Here is a 21,355-nt window from a genome sequence, read left to right on the forward strand (position 1 = left end):
ACACCTGTGCATACATTGTGTGCGTGGACTTAATTGGATATGGCCAATGACAAATCACCTGGGTGTGCTTATGTTAATCAACCTTCTCACCTCCGATGTGATCAAAGCAACCGCTGGCTGGCTGCCAGGTGCCATCCCTGCGCAGTCCGCATGGCATAGCCCCCAACATGCATGAAAGACTTCTATTGTAAGAAGATGCTGAATTTCTGGGAATATTTGTTATTTCAGAACATTTTTTTCAATCCTGAAACATACGTGCACCACCTATGGCTCCCTTGTTAAGGAACATCTTATTCACTTAGGGCCATAAAAATCAGAATGCTCCCTCAAAGATGAAATGGGAACTAGTAATAAGAATATCCCAAGAAAGGAAAAGCAACAGATTATACCAGAGAAGGGAGCAAGATATAGTGAACAGTTGAACAGACATCATGTCAGGAGGGTCAAAGGATAAAATGTAAGAAGTATGTGGATGTAGTTTGATTATGTCATTGGGGAGTCACTTGAAGGCTAGTACCACAAAGGCAGTAGTTCAAAGGAAAAGTCAGAGGAAATGTATGTTGTCCTCTATCATTGCATAACTTAATCTTCAACCCATTATTTCTCTTCAAAACCTAATTTAAAAAACATGTCTAGTCATATTCCCAGCCATTCATTTTTATAAGTAATCTGATTAAAGAATTATGTGACATAGTTCATTCAGTATTTTCTTTAAACTCCAAACATAAGGAAACTGTTTTTTAGCTATGACTACATAGGAGTTAAACAGTTAAAAAGTCCAACAAAGTAAGTAACCTAGATGCCATATCTCAATGACTGTAGTGATAATCTTTCATTCCTTCACATTGACTACTCTTACAAATGATTGATCTGCTCATCCTCAACACAGTCATTAGTGTAGTTATAGAAATATATGGTAACTGAAATAAAAATAACAGAAATTCAGAAAAGCCAGTTTCTGGGTCTAGAATTGTCATTACTAGAAATATGTGATCTTATTTAAATAATTCTCACAGACCTGTTCTCTATTATTATTATGGTAGCAATGTGATTATCTGACCTGAGGTTTTCTTTCACATCTGGAACTCTATATATAATGCATTTTCACATAAAAGAATAAATGAGTAGATATAAGGAATCTGTGCCTGTAAAATTACTTAGAAAGAATTTCAAATTACATTTAGATTTCAGTATTCTTAGTTTTTCTATCTACTTAACATGTTCATACACAGATCTTGCAGGATCTTTGGTTTTTTCTTTCCATGTCTTATGAATCAAAATCCTCTACTGTTAACATATTGAAAGGTCAATAATATTGCATGTGATATAATCTTGGCGGATAGCTACATACATCTTATTACTCATGTCTCTATTGACAAAGAAAACCACAAACCTATTCATCAACACCCATAATGAGAAAACAGAAAGGTATCAGAATTTTGTGGAAAACACCCACGATCAAAGTTACTTCTGGAATTTCTATAAGCTGCTGAATTGTTTCTTCCCCAATAAATTGATTTACAAAATTTAATTATCCTGCTCTCCCTCCATGTTTGTAAATCATGAACATGTCTCAGAAATTATGTAAAGCAGAGTGCTCATCCTTCTTTCAAACCTCTAACATGAGGAAGAAGCTGTATGCTAGCTGTGATTATTTGAGAACTTTTGCCTTTACATTAAGAATACTAAAATGGGGAGAAGCCATATAGTTTGGCATATCATTGTGATGTAGATATAAATATGGTCCATGTACCTTGATTCAGTTAAGTTTTAGTGATCAGGATGGCTTCATGTCCGGGATTCCAATAATTAATTAAGCTATCTTTTACTTCCCAAAGACCAGCTCATTTTTTGGTAGGACTTAATTTGAATCCCAGTCTTTCAAAATACATTACAGATACTGTTTCTATGTCTTCAATGACTGAATTTCTAAGAATTCAGAACTCAAAAGACCTTCTGAAAACTTTTCTTCAGCCCTATTTCTTCTGTATACTACTATATTGCTTTTTGGGGGTAATTATTCCTTCGAAAGGAAAAATCATAGTGCAAAATAATTTGTTGTCAAAATAATTTGTTTCCCCAGCATCTACTAATCTAACATAAAGTCTGCCTTGTGACTAACAATTAAATTGATAGCCTAAAAGTTTTTCTGCTTGTTGTTAGTTCAAGAAATTAAATAATTTGAATAATTACATATTTTAATTTGTACAATACTGCTTTGTTGTTATATTGCATAAGTTACTTATATAAAACTAGTGAGTGCATTTATAACCACATTTCTTTTATATTTTTAACTTACCAAATTCATCATTTCTCTATAATACTGTCACCATATTTTATTCATATTATCACAAAACAATATTAAAAATCTCTAGTGTTGAAATATTTAATTGAATGCATAAATAAGGGCATACCCAATAATATCAGATGTTTTATTTTTGACAAAATGAAGTTCCACATACTTTACTTTGATTCAAACAAATTAATGGGAAAAATGAACCATATTTCAAATTTCTACTTTTAGCAGTAGCTGACACTGATAGAAAACTACTGTTGTTGTACTGTTTGAGAGGGTTTTTTTGTACTCATAGAATGAATATTAACAGTGATTACTTCTTTATTTGAAATGCTGAGAGAAATTTAAAATGATTGGTGAAATTGATTTAGATTAGTTATTTGATCCAAACATAAACTCCTAGTTATCAGAGTACATTTAAAACAACTTGTACAATCTTCCTATCAAAATGGAGAAATTTTTAAATAGACACTGAATTTTCTTCAAATGATGCACATCTTCCACTTATAGTGCAATTATTGGTATCCATAAGATTTACACAGCATCTAAAGAGTATGGACAAATGTGTTAAGCAATTACATATTCATTGTCAGATTTTTTTGAGGCATAGAAAATCTTTACCTGATTTTCAATTGATTAATTTTTAATTTTTTCATTGTTATTTTAAGGTATCACATATTAAAAGTACCAAATTGTAAGATAAATAACTAGATTTATACCACCTGATAAATGGAAAATCTCCTCACTCTCTGCTGCTGACAGGTCAGACTGTATCTCTTGAGCATATTTCACATGTACTTGCAGATCTGTGGATCCCTCAGGATGCCACAGGAGTCAAGGCACAAGTTGTGGAGAGCATCAAATACTTCTCCCCGTCATCACCCAATACCAGAAGAATAAAGTATCCCAGAGTAATGTTTTATCATATATTCTTAACAAATTTGTTGTACTTATAGGGTTCCTGCAAAGGTCTGAAAGAAAAGAGTTGGTTTATTAAGTTTTAACTATAAGTTCCAGTAAGAATTCCATTCATTGTACATGTATCTCATATACCATTAAACCAACAGAAGTTGGACATTTATCCCATTTATCCCATTTATTTTGACCTTATTTAGACTAATAATATTTATCAGAAATTATAAATGAGACAAATCACATTTGATGTTGAGACAATAAACAAAAGCCTAGATCCCACACTAGGTATATGTTCACCTCTTCCCAAACTAGATAGTAAGCTAAAACAAATCTGGTTTAAACCTCAATCCAATTGGATAATTTGTCCAATCTTTTAGGATAATCTCTCAATTTCTATATATTCTATCTTTTCTCTCTTCTCTAAAATATGGAATTATGGGGAACAAGAGCAGAGAGTCAGAAATAACCATGAGATCATTGCGTCCCCAGTTGCCTTCTGTTCCCTTGCTATGGAATTTTGTCTTTCTGTGACAGATTTGGTTGTGGGTTTAGCTTTTGCTGTGGTTTTGTTTGCTTGTCTGTTTTGGCTTAACTGTGGCCAGGAGCTCTAACTGACCTGACCTCGCTCAGCTCTAGGTATTGCTACAACAGATAATGCCTACCTTATTTCCTATCTTTCCCTTGACTATGTTGTTCTATTCAAGTTCTGGTAGAAATTAATTTCTGTTCCTCAGTGAGGAGCCCCATGGTAGACCCACCAGTTTTACTTGGCATGAAGGAGGAAAATAAATAAATGGAATATAAAATACTCTCAGGACAATGATAAGTTTCCTTCATGTATTTGCTAAAATAACCAAACAATTAACATCTCTTGTCTTATGTATTTCTGGTTTCAGATTTGAAGTTGCAAGGCAACAGCAATATAAGGAAAAGTAATATGCTCCATTTTGATAGTTGTAAAAGTTTGTTCCATTTCATTAAATTTTCATTAAATTAAAAATAAAGTTTATATGATGATATGAATCTTTTTATAGTAAAAAGATTCCTTATATTAGCATCCTGGGATAAAACAGAATTCTTTCATCTTTTTTAAGGGAGGTCTACAAATTCCTTCTCTATATGAGGACCATTTAGCTCAAAAATGTATAGGAAACAAAATGATAATATAATATTTTTAAATATTTTTAATGCCAAGTTTAAGAAAAAACTGCAAACTCAATTCAAATAAACCAACTGATTTAGATTTCTTTAAAATAGTTCTCATATATAGCATAAATCAATTGTCTACAGCTCTGGAATCAATGAGTTAAAATAAATTCAATATGCATTCAAAAATCAATTTTGATTAAGCAATTCACTTTTTAAAAAAACATTGTATATTTAAAATGTCTGGTGTTACCATACATGAACCAATCAGTTTGACTATATAATTTATAGAGTTACACACAATTCTTTCCAACAATAAAATTCTTTGTGTGAGTATTTTGTACAAAATTTCATCTATGAGCTAATAAAACTATCTAAGAAGCCCTATGATACAAGATACACATGAGCAAAAAAGATAAAAGGAAAGGTTAACATTTTTCAGGATCTGTCAACACTGTCTTCTGTTGCATTTGATCAACTTTAAAGTGAATGCAAACACATGATATATCATTTACAGTAATAAAAGCAAATGTCACACAGCTGCTACTTAGCTTTTATTCATTCTGCAGATCACTCATCACAGTCTGTCATGGGGTAAGGGTGATTCTACTTTATAGAGCATCTTTGTCAGTGAAACACACTGCTTCAGCTCAAGACTGAACATTCACCTGAAGTTCATAGAGGAATCCACCCCTGTATATTTCCTTTATAAAACTTGGAGAAGGAAACAGTAAGAAGCCACACTGCTTCTTGTCCCTTAAAAAGTTAAAACCAAGATGTGAACAACTAAGTTTGCCATTGTTTTTTTAAGAGATTAGATGTGTATTCCAAGTGAGTCAAGAAGACCTTTATCTAGAACAATGGTTACAAAAGTGTGTTCCTTGGGCTAGCAGAATATAGCATCCTGGGAAGTTCTTTAAAAATGAAAACAGAAATACTGAATCAGAAACTGTTGGTGGCACCTGGCAATCTGCTTCAATGCTCTCCAAATAATTCTGATGAACATTAATAATGTTTGAGAAGCACCATTTTGTGAAATTCAGTATGAGGAATATTACATGTGAAATATCACATTGTTGTTTTAATTCAAAATGACAAATTTTATGGATATGTAAATTTTGTGGTGTATTTAAATGAGCAAAGAAGTTAATATACTTGAGTTTTGTTTTTTTTTTTTTTTTTTTTTTTTAAAAAACAGGTCTTGTGGGGCTGGGGATATAGTTCAGTTGGAAATGCTTACCTCACATGCACAATGCCCTGGCTTTAATCCCCAGCACCTCAAAAAAATTGATCTTGTAGTTTCAGACTTAAAATTTACATTCACATATTTTATAAGTGAACACATTCATTTGGTGCAAATTAAACAAAATTTGGGAAAAATTTTTGTCTTCCCACTCAGTGTAATCAAATACTACAAAATACAGTAGCCAATAATATGAAAGATATTCATGGATTATAGTCTTAAATTTTGAGTTTGTACTATAAACTCTGCTTGCAGAATTTTTAAATTTTTAAAAATTTCTTCTATTTTTTTCTATGTTTACTTATCCTTTCAAGTTATGATGTAAAACATAAATCATCTATAAAAGAAGATGGTGTTTCTAAATTCTTTAAAATGGGCATTACAAATAAGAATTTTAAACTTGGGTAATATGGAATACTGTTCCTAATTTCATCTTCCTAAAAATCATCTTTTTAAATGCCTCTTTGGAAGGACAATTTCCTCTAGCCTAAAATGTGAATTTTAGGCTTGTTCTCAAATAATGAAGTAGAAAATGAAAGTTTCTTTAGGGTGTGTGAGGTGTCTAAAAACCATAAACAACAAGTCATGTGCTAATTAATTTATTAAAGGCACAGAGCAGCTCACCCAGACTCTGTAGTTACAAAATTTCTTTGAAGAAGTTGAACTTTACTTTTATATTTTACAATGCATAGTTAAATCTAAACTGAAGATGATAGTAAAATTGATAGTTTGGAAAAAAATGTGTTAAATATGAGGTTTAGAAACTGAAGTGAAACTTTTGCCCAGTTTGGTTGTGTTAAACTGCAAGTAACAGAAATCCTGAATAACAGTAGAATAAACATTTGGTTTTACTTTACAAGAATTCCAGAAGTAAGGATGGTTCTTTTACTGTGGTGGTTGTCATTATTGCTGTTGCTGTTTTGGGATTTGGGAGCAACTTTCCTATCTTTCCATTTTGTCATTTTAAACATGCTGTCACTGTCAACTCATGGTCACAGGATGGCTGCTGTAGAACTAGGTATCATGTTCTCACAGAACAGAGAGCAAGAAACAAAGGTTATATTCCTAATGCACTTTATCTTTATTTTCATTAAATATCATTTTTTATTACCAAATTAAATTTCTAAACTCTAAGATTTGTTTTCATCATATTATCTTTTGTCCAGATTGAGTCAACATCATCATATTAGATTATAGAATGAATATAGAAAGAAACTGATACTTCAGCATTTCTTAGGGTCATCTATGCAAATTACTCATGCTTAATACTAGTTAATAAAATCCAAAGAAGCCAAGGAAGTAAATAATGCTGGAAAAGGGATACTGTTTTAAATCTGACAATCCCTGCTCATGCTCCCTTCACTTCTGCTGAGAATTAACAAAATATACTTTTAATATTTTCATAGTCCAATAATGGAATGGGCTTAGTAAAGCATTTGAAGTAAAAGTAATGAACTTTTAAAAAATCTGTACATCTATAAGAGTGAACAGGAGTGCTACAGAGAGTTGAACTAAATGTAATTGATAACATGACAAGACCATTAAGTTGGTCTCGAAAAGCAGATGGCAGATGATAAGATTGCACTTCATTCTGAAGCAATTCAGATCTATCATTCCTACTCCATTCTAACATAACAATCATTTACAACATGGTTTCGAACCTCCCCCTTACAAAAGAGGCTCAACACAACCATTTATTCATTCTAGTTGGTCTTAACATTCGGTCACAAGTGATACGCAGGTTACACAATTTCACCCTCTCGGATTTGTTGACCTGTATATCAGACTGCTTCATGCCAGAATCAGACAGTTCTAATACAGGATTTTCAAATCCAGAATACTCAGAATTGCCATTATCACCCATTTTGGCACCAAGAAAACCATTCTAGCACTCCAGTCCGTTGGCGTCTTCGGAGGCTGGCGTGGGATTCCTTCCAGTGTTCTTGCTGCTGCACTCAAGTGAGGCCCCGGGAATGTCCTCCTGTTTTGGAAGGCTCACTCATCGGAGGCGCTCTATTCATGCCCTCTTCATCTTCCCACCCTAGATCTAAGGACGTGCTGTCCTCATTTCCACTAGTTGATTTAGGTTTGGTCATGAAGTCACAGCTGCTTTCTGTATTTGGTGTCACTACTGTGGCATCGGATGAGAGTCTGCTGCTTCGGAAAACTTCATATTGTGACTTCACATTTCTCATAGAAGATTCAAAGTCATCTTCTGGTTCTGAACTTTGATAGTCTCCATTGCTGGAAGGATGATATCACTGCACGACTCTCAACCTTTCTTGCTCCAAGAGCTTTCGCTGCTTTGCTGCCCTGGCTGCTTCACACTGTGCAACGGATAAAACTTCTTCTAGTCTAAAAGTCTCTTCTTGTAAGGCTAACTCTTTTTGCATTTTCATATCAAGATCTTTCTGTTTTTCAGCAATAGAATCATAATGTCGCTCTCGTAGGTCGACAATTTCATCCTCCGTAAGAGGCCTATGACAGCTTCCTGGGCTCTCCCCTTCATCACTTTCTACTAGATTCTCAAACTCTATAGTTAAGTGCTCACCTCTTGAACACGTTCTAAAATACTTGGCACCTTACACGCTGCAGAGTGGAAGGGAAGAAGGCAGAGGGAGAAAGAAGTATGAGGTTTGCTTCCAGAGAGAAACCATACAGCAGCATTTTCAGAGCTTTGAGTCCAGAAAACCCTGCACTAATGCATACCATCATTCATGAGTAATGACAAACACATATGTTTTTCAGAGGAAGGCTAAGAGATTTAACCGTTTCTAGGTGTTCATTCCCAGAACTTCTGATGTATTAGTTCAACGAAAGTAAAATGAAACTCAGAAGACTGGAAAACCTGTGAATAAAATCTAAATAAGCATTTTAGTTTAAAACAATGTTAATAAAAGTTTAATTCAGGGTAGACAATTAAAATCAAAGCAGAATAACAATGCTATATGAAAGATGTGGAGAGTGACATCAGAATTTAAGGGCTCCCAAATTCCTGAATGGTTCATTCTGGAAGGGAAGGTAAATTTAATGAGCTTCAGATTTCAACCTAAGAGTACAGATGAAAATTTTATAGATTCTCCGTGAAAGATTATAAATAGAATTAGCAATTTTCAAATGAGTTGGATAATGCAACAGTGATGAAATGATTAATCAACCAGGTAGCAGGATGAGAGAAAAATCTGCGAAGAGTAGCAATGGGAGCCATAGGATGGGAAAAAAAATTATCTGGATTGTGGACTCATGGTTTTTGTTTTATGTACTCTTTATTTTTGTGTCTATGAGAGATATTTGACAGTAGATATAAAAATATTAAGTATGACTATGACACAACTAATCTTAAAAGCCTATACCATTATATTTAAAATTAAAAGCCTGAATAGGAAATAAAAAAGAATTACAAGTCTCTAAATAGATTTCCATGTTTACAAGAACTTAATATACAGTAATGTGATAGTTCAAGACAATGGAAAAAGAATGACTTAATTAATCTATATTGGCACAGATGATATCCTTAATGTGCTGACACGAGAATGGGGGTTTAAATTTGATATAATATCAGTGCATACCGATATTTTTCCACATATGAAAAAACTGAAAATATTCATTGTTTTGAATATCTGGAATATGTTATAGAAACTGATAAGGAGAATATAGGGAAAAATTCCCTTGAAACACTAATTTTTAATAAAATCTTTGCCTCATAATTTTATTATGAGGCAAAGATAATCAAAGTAGGTAACTCTAAAGAAGTGAACATTGAATTAAATGTGAAGTAAGGTAAAAATGAACTACTATCACATATACTGTGCTAAGGACTTTTGATATAGGAACTCAAACATAGTTATATTCATTTATACTACATGTAAATTTAAATGTGTCTGTTAAATCTGAGTGAAAATGATTTTGTTATCTGATACTGTGTGATTCCTTGCCCATGGAGGACATTTCTTAAGGATGTAATAAAGATCCAAGATGGCGGACTAGAGGGTGACTGCATCTCCCGTCGCTCCAGAACTCAGGATTCAAGAAGGGGAGTTATTGAGAGACTTGGACCAACGTAGAGCAGCGTGGTGAGTCTCTCCCACCAGGTGAAGCTCGGCCAGGTGACAGGCCCGGACAAGGGCAGCTTCTCACAGCAGGGGAGGGCAGCGAGAGACTTCCCCAAGCAGCCCTACTCCCTCCGGTGGCAGGCATGATCCACAGCCAGCTTCTCAGAGCAGGTCTGCCCAGTGAGAGCTTTTCCACACAGAGCCAACCCCCAGCCCTGAACCCAGTAGTGGGTCCTGGCCAGCAGGCAGTTTCTGGAACCAGGGCAGGAAAGCGAGAGACTTTCCCAAGAAGTCCTGCTCCTATGGCAGGCCCGGTCCACAGCCAGGTTCTCAGAGTAGGTCCACCCAGTGAGAGCTTTTCCACACAGAGCCAACCCCAAGCCCTGAACCCAGCAGTGGGCCGGCTTGCAGATGGCTTCTGGGACCAAGGAAGGTCAGAGAGAGGCTTTCCCCAAGCAGCCTGTCTCCCTCAGGCAGAGGCAGGCTCTGTCTATAGCCAGCTTCTAGGAGCAGGACTGCCCAATGAGAGGATTTCCATGCAGAACCAGCCCCAAGCCCTGGACCCAGTAGTTGGCTAGGGGCAGCTTTTTTTGGAAGGACTGCATTATCAAGTTCCTCCAAGACTTCAGGCTACTGAAGGCTGGGAGGTGATATACTGGAAATCTACAGGGACACTATAAGCCAATAGAGGAAATCTGCAATATCTCAGAATCCCACTGATATCTGACCAATTTGAGAAAACAAGGGAAGAAAATGTCCCAAACAAACCTAGATACTATATCAATAAAACCCAATGACAGTACAGCAGAAGAAATGTCAGAAACAGAGTTCAGAAGGTACATAATTAAAACAATCAGGGAAGCAAATGAGGAAATGAAAGAGCAAATGCAGGCATTAAATGATCACACCAATCAACAGTTAAAAGAGCAAATACGGGAAGCAAGAGATCATTTCAATAAAGAGTTAGAGATACTGAAAAAAAAAAAAAAAAACCCGAAATCCTTGAAATGAAGGAAACAATAAACCAAGTTAAAAACTCCATAGAAAGGATAACCAATAGGATAGAACACCTGGAAGACAGAACCTCGACACTGAAGACAAAATATTTAATCTTGAAAACAAAATTGACCAAACAGAGAAGATGGTAAGATATCATGAAAAGAATCTACAAGAATTGTGGGATATCATGAAAAGGCCAAATTTAAGAATTATTGGGATTGAGGAAGGCTTAGAAAAACAAACCAAAGGAATGAACAATATATTCAATGAAATAATATCAGATAATTTCCCAGATCTGAAGAATGAAATGGAAAACCAAGTTCAAGAGGCTTATAGGACTCCAAATATACAAAATTACAACAGACCCACACCAAGGCACATTATAATGAAAATACCTAACATACAAAATAAAGACAGAATTTTAAAGGCTGCGAGAGAAAAGAATCAAATTACATTCAGGGGGAAATCAATAAGAATATCAGCAGATTTTTCAGTCCAGACCCTAAAAGCTAGAAGGGCCTGGAACAACATTTACCAAGCCCTGAAAGAAAATGGATGCCAACCAAGAATCTTATGCCCAGCAAAACTTACTTTCAGATTTGATGATGAAATAAGATCCTTCCATGATAAACAAAAGCTAAAGGAATTTACAAAAAGAAAGCTGGCATTACAGAACATTCTCAGCAATATATTCCATGAGGAAGAGAGGAAAAACAACGATGCAAATCAGCAGTGGGAGAAACTAGCCTAAAGGAATAGCCAAATAAAGGAGAAACCAAATCATGTCACAAAATATAAATGAGTCAAATGACTGGGAATACAAATCATATCACAATAATAACCCTGAATGTTAATGGCCTGAACTCATCAATCAAAAGACATAGACTGGCAGATTGGATTAAAAAGGAAAATCTAACAATTTGCTGCCTGCAAGAGACTCATCTCATAGAAAGAGATACCCATAGACTAAAGGTTAAAGGATGGGAGAAAACATACGATGCACATGGACACAGCAAAAAAGCTGGAGTATCCATCCTCGTTTCAGATAATGTGGACTTGAAGCCAAAACTAGTCAGAAGGGATAAAGAAAGACATTACATACTGCTTAAGGGAAGCATAAATCAGCAAGACATAACAATCATAAATATCTATGGCCCTGCGGGGGCACCTGGCTCTCCTTGCAGTGCTTGACAGAGTTCCACTCAAGGATGATTACAGATACTCACCCTAAAAGGATTGTAGCCAGATGTATGCCTCCCTAGCTTGGATGTTATTCTGTGGAGTTTTCCTAATAATATATTACTCACTTCAGTCTGAGGATCTTGCTAGAGGTGATGGGAATAATTCTACAAATTTCCAGAAAAACATCATGGAGACAAAAACACGTGTTGAAATCCTGTGATGTTAACCTCACTACAGAAGAATGTTCTTATTATGTTAAAAATCAAACACTGCATTTACTGGCACAGCCAGAACCTGTTGGGGCACAGAAACTTATAGATAACAATGTTTCCCCAAGTTCTAAACACAAAGCATCTCCCACAGTAGCTACAAGATATTGACTAGCTTATTTTATCAATGGCAAGCCCTGGTACCCCCCTAAAGGCAAGCCCTTAGAGAAGGTAGATATAGATCTCCCCCTGTCTCCTACAGGGTGGTTTAATCCAGATGATGGTTTTGTTTATGTGTGGTGGTAAGGTAAAAGAATAAGTTTTCACAACATTTCTTCCTTCCTACAAAAAATATGTCACCCCTATAATAAACGTTGGTACATAATAACCATTGGGACCGCTGCCCTCCTGCAACCCTTAATTCAGCAATTTAGATATTAACCAGATGGACCTAGTAGAGATGGTCACATGACATTATTTTTCTATTGCTTTACTGCAAAAAGTAATAAAAATAATCTTAGGTCATATAGAGTTTAGATATTAAGGAAATAAACATTGTATTAGCTCATTGACATAGTTAGATATTCTTAATTGTGATTTAGTAAGGATAATCTGTAAGGTTACTGTTTTCTCATAATCTTTCGGTAAAAACAATTTCTGCCTATGCTTTGGAAACTTCTTTGATTTTATTAATCATAAGCCTGTCATCATAGCCTGAAGAAAAATGTATATAAACCCAGCCTTCCCCAGAATAAAGTGGGATTGATTGCACCAGAACTAGAGTCTGTGTCTTTCATTCTCCATCCATCACCGACGCTGTCTCCCGCATCCCGTTTACCAGTGTGGAACCCATGAACTCCTGCTAGGGCTGGATCCCCGCATGGCCCGAACATTGGCTCATCCATGTACATCAAACAAATCATTCTCAATTCCAGAAATCAATTAGAACACAACACAATAATACTAGGCGATTTTAACATGCCTCTCTCACCACTGGATAGATCTTCCAAACAAAAATTATTAAAAAGAAACCATAGATCTTAATAACATAATCAACAATTTAGACTTAATGGACATATATAGAATATACTATCCAACAAAGAATGAATACACTTTCTTCTCAGCAGCACATGGATCTTTCTCTAAAATAGACCACATTCTTTTATTCTATCAGATAATAATGGATTGAAATTAGAAATATATGACAGAATAAAAAACAGAAACTTCTCCAATACCTGGAGATTAAATAATACACTATTGTATGATGAACGGATAACAGAAGACATCAGGAGGCAAATAAAAAAATTCTTAGAAGTAAACAAGAACAAAGACACATCATGTCAAAATCTCTGGGACACTGTGAAAGCAGTACTTAGAGGAAGATTTATTTCATGGAGTGCATTCAACAAATGAAGTAAAAATCAACAAATAAACGACTTAACACTACAGCTCAAAGCCCTAGAAAAAGAAGAGCAGACCAATACCAAAAGCAGTAGAAGACAAGAAATAGTTAAAATCAGAGCTGAAATCAACAAAATAGAAACAAAGAAACAATCAAAAAAATTAACAAAATAAAGAGTAGGTTCTTTGAAAAAACAAACAAAATTGATAAACCCTTAGCCACACTAACAAAGAGAGAGAGATCTCAAATTACTAAAATGTGGAATGAACAAGGAAATATCACTACAGACATGAGTGAAATACAAAACATAATTAGAAGCTATTTTGAAAATCTATACTCCAAAAAAAAGAAAACCTTGAAGACATCAACAAGTTTTTAGAGACATATGAATTACCTAAACTGAACCAGGAGGACATACACAACTTATATAAATCAGTTTCAAGCAATGAAATAGAAGAGGTCATCAAAAGCTTACCAACAAAGAAAATTCTGCAACCAGAGGGGTTCTCAGCCAAGTTCTACAAAACCTTTAAAGAAGAGCTCATTCCAATGCTCCTCAAAGTATTCCATGAAATAGAAGAGGAGGGAACCCTCCCAAACTCATTCTATGAAGCCAATATCACCCTGATACCTAAACCAGACAGAGACACATCAAGGAAAGAACATTTCAGACCAATATCCTTAATGAACATCAACAAACATGAATGAACATGAATTCTCAACAAAATTTTGGCAAATTGCATACAAAAATATATTAAAAAGATAGTGCACCACGATCAAGTGGGTTTTATCCCAGGGATGCAAGGTTGGTTCAACATCTGAAAATCAATAAATGTCATTCACCATATCAACAGATTAAAAGTTAAGAATCACATGATTATTTCAATAGATGCAGAAAAAGCACTCAATAAAATGCAGCATCCCTTCAGGCTCAAAACACTAGAAAAAATTGGGGTAGTGGGAACATTCCTTAACATTATAAAGGCCATCTTTGCTAAGCCCATGGCCAATATCATTCTAAATGGTAAAAAACTGAAAGCATTCCCCCTAAAAACTGGAATAGGGCAGGGATTCCCTCTTTCACCACTTCTATTCAACATTGTTCTTGAGACTCTAGCCAGAGCAATTAGACAAACCAAAGAAATTAAAGGGATACGAATTGGAAAAGAAGAACTCAAACTACCCCTGTTCGCTGATGACATGATTATATATTTAGAGGAACCTGGAAATTCCACCAGAAAAATCTTAGAACTCATAAGGGAATTCAGTAAAGTAGCAGGTTACAAGATCAAGGCTCATAAATCCAATGCATTTTTATACATAAGTGATAAATCTTCAGAAAGAGAAGTTAGGAAAACTACCCCATTCACAATAGCATCAAAAAAAATAAAATACTTGGGAATCAATCTCCCAAAAGAGGTGAAAGACCTCTACAATGAGAACTACAGAACACTAAAGAAAGAAATTAAAGAAAACCTTAGAAGATGGAAAGATCTCCCATGTTCTTAGATAGGCAGAGTTAATATTGTCAAAATGGCCATACTAACAAGAGTGCTATACAGATTCAATGCAATTCCAATTAAAATCCCAATGATGTACCTTACAGAAATAGAGCAAGCAATTATGAAATTCATCTGGAAGAATAAGAAACCCAGAATAGCTAAAGCAATCCTTAGCAGAGAGAGCAAAGCAGGGGGTATCGTAATATCAGATCTTCAACTATACTACAGAGCAATAGTAACAAAAATGGCATGGTATTGGTTTCAAAATAGACAGGTAGATCAATGGTACAGAATAGAGGACATGGACACAAACCCAAATAAGTACAATTTTCTCATATTAGACAAATGTCGCTGCCCGCAGCAACAATCTCGCGGATATTTGTTACTGCTTGCAGCAACAATCTCGCAGGTATTTATTGGAGGTGGACTGGAAATAAACTACTTCTATTCCTGTGCTGCTTCCTTGCTTGCTTGCTTATTCTCTAGCTCATAGAGGAAAAGAGACTTGCTTGATTTTGGAGGAAGAAAGGCTTTGAGAGGGAGTTTTAGAGAAAGAGGCTTGCTACGCTTTCAGAGATCTTTTTCTTTTTAGAGTTCTGCTGCTCCTTCTTAGAGGTGCGTCCTGCATCCTACGAACTAAAGGTGCATGCTAGAGGTGCGTGCTAAAGGTGCTATCAGAGGTGCTTCCTAGTGGTGCATCCCGCCTACTGCGATCTGTGATCTGCGACCTAGAGGTGTGTTCTTAGTCCTCCGCTCTGCAATCTGCCATCTGCCTTGTGCCTACTGCTTTCTGCCTACGGCTGCTGCTGCTTTTTGCCTTCTGCCTACTGCCCGCTTATCTTTCCTCCAGGAGGCGGAGGGTAGGGCCACACCAGTTAAGCAAAGATCAGGCAAGGAGCCAGCTGCCCAGTCACGGCAAAGGTCAAAACAAGCAGGCACCAGCAGGAGCACTCGGGAACACATGTGCACGCATTGTGTGCATGGACTCACTTGAATATGGCCAATGATAAAGCACCTGAGTATGTTTATGTTAACCGACTTCTGGCATTTGCAGGTAAATGGATGAAATTGGAAAATATCATGCTAAGTGAGATAAGCCAATCTCAAAAAACCAAAGGAAGAATGATCTCACTGATAAGCGGATGATGACACATAATGGGGGGTGGGAGGGTTTAATGTTAGTGTTAGGGTTAAGTTTAGGGTTAGGGTAAAGGAAGGTGGCAAGAATGGAAGAAGGAAGGACTGTATAGAGGGAAAAGAGGGGTGGGAGGGGGGGAGGAAAAAAATAACAGATTGAATCAAAAAACATTACCCTATGTAAATTTATGATTACACAAATGGTATGCCTTTAATCCATGTACAAACAGAGAAACAACATGTATCCCATTTGTTTACAATAAATAAAGAGTAATAAAATTATTTGACTTTCTTACAATTGACCTCTTGGCCAAATACTGCAGTGCTTTGCCTTGCCTACTGTGTAGAATCTGGGCATCTAGCAAAAAAGATCAGTGGAGTAAAAAATCTTCAGTAAGTTTCCTTCAAAGGAAATGGAAGTGATTTTGCAAGGAACACTATGTAATCACTTTCCGTTACAATCTCTAGAGGCTTCTTTAGTGTCACTTGAATTAGAACTTTTGACACAGAGGCTGTTCAAAGTGAAACTGCTATGATAGTTACTCTTGACCATGGTACATTGCTTTTTTGTCCCCAATGCCAGGCAGTCCAGCAGTGTGAGCAGTTGGGAAGCACAGCTGAAAATATAGATAATAAAACCAGGAGAGTTCCCTGAAGCAGACACACACACACACACACAATGCATGTGCATGTTCCCCTTTTCAGAATACAGTATTCGAAACAAGAGGCTCTGCAGAGCTCACACTATCTTTTGCGTATCAGAGATGCATCTGTAAACACCACACAGTTCCTGAACAAGGCAATTTCCTTGCTGCTTCGTTGTTATATTTACCATTAGGGGACACATTTCAGAGTGTGACTGTTTTAATCAGTTCCGTAAGTGTATCTTGATTATAGAGGTAGAGAACTGTGGAAAACATCATTAACTTAAGGGCTTGCTTGCCATTAGTATAGGTAACATCATTCCCTACCTCATCATTGCTCCATCACAAAGACATGAGTTAGGAGGTGAGGTTAAAACAATCCTGGGAATACTGTTGCTTTTTAAAATTTGCATATAAATTTTCATGGATTTTCTCTTCCTAGAGAAGTCTGTTTGGGTTACAACCCAAAGGATATTTCTAATGACTGTATCCCACTTTCCACAAGGGAAGTTGAAGTGTCTTTAGTTACTAGAAAAATTTCATTATTTCCATTTTGTAGTAAATCTCACTTCTATGAAAAACTATATTACATACCATTCACTACCCACCTCTTTGACAACACTCGAATCTGTATTTGTTCAGGGTAAATTCAAATTTCAAGTAAGAGATACCACAAGCAACTTCACACTTAATACTCAACATCTCTTCTCTACAGGGATCCAGTCCTTGGACAGGTTGAACCTTGCCACAACATGGGACTTCCATCGCTTAAAAAATATAAACAGTAGGAGCCGCTCCTTTAACATAAATTTGCAAGCTTACTTTTCCCTCCCCAAATTTATAATCCAACTACATAAAGACCTTAATTTGTCTATCTCTGTATCAGTCTCTTTTTGGTTTCACATTCCTCCATAAATGCTCTATTATTTAACTGCTACACTGAAGTAGCTACTTGGATACTCTGGAGCAAGAGGGCCCAAGTTTGAAATCTGACTTCAACATTTATTAGCTGTGTGAGCCTGGCAAGATACTTAACTTCCCTGACCCTGGATTTCCTCATCTGTAAATAGGAATTATAAAGTGCATTTTTAAAGAAAATAATATTTTTATTTGTTTGATCTTTGATAAAGAAAAAGGTGGCAGATCATATCTGAGTCCTTAATTGGACCAGGAAAATATGATAATATTGTGAAAAATCACCTTTAAATAAGGATAAAATTCACCTTGTGAATGCAAATTGTATATATTTTACTCCTTTCTTTCATATATTATTAAGACACTATTCCAAGTATCTTAAAATGTGACATGAATTTCCCCAGATTCTATTGTTTTTAAAGGAACTAAAGTAGACATACCTTTTTAGAAAGAATCTAGGCACACACGTTCTGCACTTTACTCTGTCATCATTTTTCATTACCCTGTCCCACACCAAAGGAAAGGAATGCAACCAGGGGGAGGTCATGACACCCAGTGTCGCCTTTCTTGACAGAGTGGTGCCATCGCACACATAGTCACGCAGACAAACTGGTTCAAGTTTAAGGCTGCAAAGAAGGTTTTCTTCCCTTTTCTCACCTGTGTTTAGCCTCTGGCAAAGAGTTGCTTCCAGAAAAGGGGTAAGTAGGAGAACAAAGGGGAATATAGTACTTGAAAAAAGGCAGTTCCTTTGTGTGTATCTTTTTCTTTTGGGAGGATATTTTTCCTCAGTCCTGTGTTTATCTGAAGTTTCACACAGCTATAGGAAGCATTATTCTCCCCACTCCACCCACTCCTGCTGTCTCAAGTTCCATAAAGGAAGAGCCATGCCTATCTGTCATGGGAAACAAACAAAATTAACACTTTAATTAACACGTTTTTCTGACTATTTCACACTCAAGTGGAGTTATTCAAGATAGGTAAGGGGAAACAGCACAATATATGTCATTTCAATCAAAATTTACAAAAGTGCCTTGAAAGAAACAAAACACCATAGAAACAAATGTCCACATGTACGACCCACAACCAGTGATTCAAAACAAATGCTTTAGTTCCACCTGCAGGCAAACCAGTGGATCCACCCCTCACAGGATTTTTCTTTCCATCACCTGGAAAGCCTGGTGTCCATGTGGAACACAGAATAGTGTGCTAGTCATGCTCAACTTCCACACTCATGGGTTTTTTAGGGTGGTTGAGCAGTATTGCGGATTGAGTTTAATACTACAACGATTCCACAGTATAAATTACATATATAATAAATACAAGTCTATAAATTCTTTCCTGAAGGGTTAGCCCTCCCCACCTCTAGCAAAATTACTCAATTTTACAGATATCACTTTATTCCTTAGATGTGAAATCCTAATATTCCTATGAAACTGCAAGTTTATATTTTAAAGAATTTTGATCTCTTGCTCCATTAGAAGCAATTTGTAGACTCAAAATTAGGCTGTTGTGATAAAAATGAAAGCAGCTTTGACTACTTGAACTGATTGGTAGCTTGGTCCCTTAGATGGTAAGCAATACGAGGCATAGATAGAAGTTATACACTATTAAAATACTCTCGATAGTTATGACAAGGTACCCAATAGAAGATACAATAAGAAATACTACAAAGGATGTAGGAGTAATCCTAGTTACTTGTAGAGAAGATGAAAATAATTTTTGAAATTTATGTAGTTCCTATACATAATTTTCCCATAATATTTTAGCATTGTCTCTTGTAAATATTTTCAAATAACTGAAGCACTGGAAATAAGATGCAATTAAATAAGGATACTATGATATGCAGCATGAAAGTATAATACACATATAAACATCTTAAATTTTAACCAGGAGAAAAACAGTATTATAACTCATTATTACTTTTTCAAATGTGAATGGCACTCCCTTTTGAATTAATATCTTTAATAAATTTATACCTTAGAAAAACCTTGTAGTTTCAAAAAGAGCTGTGAAAATGATCGCTTACTGTTTTATTTATCATAAAATGTCCCCAAACTATACACCTGATTATCCCTATTCGCTCTCTCCATGGCATATTGAGTATAAGAATTAAATTCAGTTACTTTAGGCATTTTTATTGCATGAATATTTTTAAATTATATAAAAATTAATTTTAATTGATAAAAACAAAAAAAATTAGGGATACCATGTGATGTTTGATGCATATGTACATTGTGTAATGTTTAAGTCAGGTTAATCATGTCTAGACCCTCAAACATTTATCCTTACTTTATAGTGAAAATATTTAAAATTCTTTCCTCTAGCTTTTTTAAATGTACAGTACATTGGTATTATCTGTAATCACCCTACTGTGCAACAGCACTCCAGAATGCTTACTTTAACTATAACTTACTACCCATTAATGAAATTTTTCACATCTCTTCAAGAAACAAAAATGACTATAAGCCATAAGTCTAGTTTAATAATTTTCTGCTCATACCTATAAAAAAGCATATGTCAATTTTTTTTGTTATCCATATAATGCTTTAAAGAATAACTTCCAGAATACTTAGTCATAATTCTTTATCTGTTAATAAAAAACAATTCTATGACACAAATAAAACATGTGGTTAAATAAATGAAATGAAGACCCATAAGTTAAATAATATCTTGAGTTCTCAATAAGCTATTGGCAGAGGCAAGACTGAACATAGTATTTTATTTTGTTTTTCAAGTCAAGTGAAAAGGAATGAACAGGTACACACCCATCCACACAACAGAAAATCTCATGGATATTTCAGGGTCAGAAATCAAAGCCTGGCTCTACATATAGATTTTGGAAATTTTTAATACACAATTGTTCTCTTCATCCACCAGTCACTTCATTAACAATCACTTTTTTCTATGTTTCATAAGGGCTATAAAGTCCCTCATATTTACATTTCTTATTCCCCTTTAGTAACTGTACTTAGAATCCAAGAACTTCCCTTGTAGTAAAATTGGGTAGTTATGACCAAAAATATCATTAATGTTATTCTTATTCAGCAAAATTATTATAATAATGCTCTAATTTTTCTTTAATTACTTTTAAGAATTTGGGCATTGGACATTATTTATGCTGGTTTTAGAGATTGAGCAGCATCATGTATATATAAAATTTTGTGGCAGGCGGAACCCGGGGCCCAGGGTTACGCCACGTGCATCCAAAGATGGCAACTGGCAGAGAGCAAACGGCATTCTGATTATGCATGGAGAAAGGCAGAATGCATTTACAATTGGCTGTATTATAATCAGTTCAGCTGCCTAGCACTTGGACAGATATACTTTACATGTATGCTCGAGCGAGTGATTGCTTGACCTTTAACAGGATTGGATGGACATATCCGGTTACAATTGCTTATGCATGAGTCTGCTTATATATTGAGGGTGTTATTTGAATAAATGGGAAGCTGCTTGATGAACTTTTGAAGTGTACGTGTCTTCTGTCCTGCTGGTCAGGCTGTAAGCACGAGAGGCAGCGGTTTTAGATAAGCGAAAAGAGCAAAAAGCTGCGCTGAACTGCTTGTAGCAAGCCAGACAAAGAAGCCTCGGTTTTCCTCCATAACTGGAGCCGCTTGAAGCAGCTCTAGGGCAAGCAGCGGTTCTTGGTAATTGGTGGACCAGACTGTGATCAAACGAGGATCGAACTGGGAAGTGCTTGAGTGCTCAGGTAT

The 21,355-nt window shown here is 35.6% G+C and overlaps 1 protein-coding gene and 1 pseudogene across 2 annotated transcripts in view; one reads left to right on the plus strand and one right to left on the minus strand.

Annotated features, from left to right (window-relative positions):
* LOC306639399 (uncharacterized protein) overlaps positions 1-21,355 on the plus strand; it is an 829,262-nt gene that overhangs the window by 441,260 nt on the left and 366,647 nt on the right. The gene's annotated exons all lie outside the window — the stretch shown is intronic.
* Positions 7,343-21,355, minus strand: part of LOC306654100 (AP-1 complex-associated regulatory protein-like) — an 84,600-nt pseudogene continuing 70,587 nt past the window's right edge. The window contains exon 2 of the transcript in view: positions 7,343-8,151. The product of the transcript in view is annotated as an AP-1 complex-associated regulatory protein-like (transcript). The remainder of the gene's footprint in view (positions 8,152-21,355) is intronic.

The sequence above is a fragment of the Sciurus vulgaris genome (assembly GCF_902686455.1).
Source record: "Sciurus vulgaris genome assembly, chromosome: 1".
Classification (NCBI taxonomy): domain Eukaryota; kingdom Metazoa; phylum Chordata; class Mammalia; order Rodentia; family Sciuridae; genus Sciurus; species Sciurus vulgaris.